This window comes from Tachyglossus aculeatus, chromosome 8, assembly GCF_015852505.1.
Source record: "Tachyglossus aculeatus isolate mTacAcu1 chromosome 8, mTacAcu1.pri, whole genome shotgun sequence".
Taxonomy (NCBI): Eukaryota; Metazoa; Chordata; class Mammalia; order Monotremata; family Tachyglossidae; genus Tachyglossus; species Tachyglossus aculeatus.
The window spans coordinates 39,770,003-39,771,703 of record NC_052073.1 but is presented as its reverse complement, the minus strand read 5'-3'; positions in this window follow the sequence as shown (position 1 = coordinate 39,771,703).

Here is a 1,701-nt window from a genome sequence, read left to right as displayed (position 1 = left end):
CGCGCGCGGCCCGCCGGGAACCGGAAGCCGGAAGCGGGGGCTGCAACCGCGCGCACACCTCCCGACTGAGTCTGCGCGGGAGCGGGTCGGGGGTGTGTGCGCAGGCGCGGGCCCTGGCTGGGGGCGGGGCGCGCTGGGGAGGGACGTCGGCAGCGCCCCCTAGTGCGAGGGGAGGATTACAGCCGCGCCCCGCCCACAGCGCCTCCTGGTGCCCTTGGGAGTAATAATCATCATCATCATCATCATCAATCGTATTTATTGAGCGCTTACTATGTGCAGAGCACTGTACTAAGCGCTTGGGAAGTACAAATTGGCAACATCTAGAGACAGTCCCTACCCAACATTGGGCTCACAGTCTAAAAGGGGGAGACAGAGAACAAAACCAAACATACTAACAAAATCAAATAAATAGAATAGATCTGTACAAGTAAAATAAATAAATAAAGAAATAGAGTAATAAATATGTACAAACATATATACATATATACAGGCTCCCGGTCGTGATTTACGGCCGAGGTACGGAGAAGTGAAGTAACGCTTATTATTAGTAATAATAATAATGATGATGATGTTGGTGGTGGTATTTCAATCAATCAATCAATCAATCGTATTTATTGGGCACTGTACTAAGCGCTTGGGAAGTACAAGTTGGCAACATATAGAGACAGTCCCTACCCAACAGTGGGCTGTTAATAATAATAATAATAATAATAAGCCTTCCTCTCCCCCTCCTCACCTCCCCACCCCCCCGCCTTACCTCCTTCCTCTCCCCACACCACCTGTATATATGTATATATGTTTGTACATATTTATTACTCTATTTTATTTGTACATATTTATTCTGTTTCTTTTATTTTGTTCATATGTTTTGTTTTGTTATCAATAAATACGATTGATTGAATGAATGAATATTCATTAAAGCTAAATGCACATCATTAACAAAATAAATAGAATAGTAATTCAACCAAACATATTTATTGGGCGCTTACTGTGTGCGGAGCACTGTACTAGGCGCTTGGAACGAATATTCATTCGTTCAATCGTATTTATTGAGCCGTTACTGTGTGCAGAGCAGTGTACTAAGCGCTTTCTAGTGGATTCTTTGGGAGAGTCCCAGGCTGGGGCAGGGCGGGGGGCAGTGTGAGCCAGCAGCTGGAGCAGGTTGGGACAGAGTACAGGGATTTAGCCGGTGATCCACGGAGAGCTAAATGGATAAGTGGAAAAAGCCCAGCCTTGGAAGTCTAATCCCTTCCAAGTAAGGGAGCTTCTAATCCCAGCTCCGCCACTTGTCAGCTGTGTGACTTTGGCCAAGTCACTTCACTTCCTCTGGGCCTCAGTTCCCTCATCTGGAAAATGGGGATGAAGTCTGTGAGCCCCCCAGGGGGACAACCTGATCACCTTGTATCCCCCCTCAGCGCTTAGAACGGTGCTTGGCACATAGTAAGCGCTTAACAATTACCATTATTATGATTAAATGACAGCTAGGAGTCGAAGATGGTGTCCCATTCAGGTTACAGGAACTACCCTGAAAACTGGCTCTGGGGATGGGCCTTCTATAAGGAAAGATAGGGATAATAACAATAATAATAATAATGATGGCATTTGTTAAGCGCTTACTATGTGCAAAGCACTGTTCTAAGCGCTGGGGGGATACAAGGTGATCAGTTTGTTCCACATGGGGCTCACAGTCTTAACCCTCAT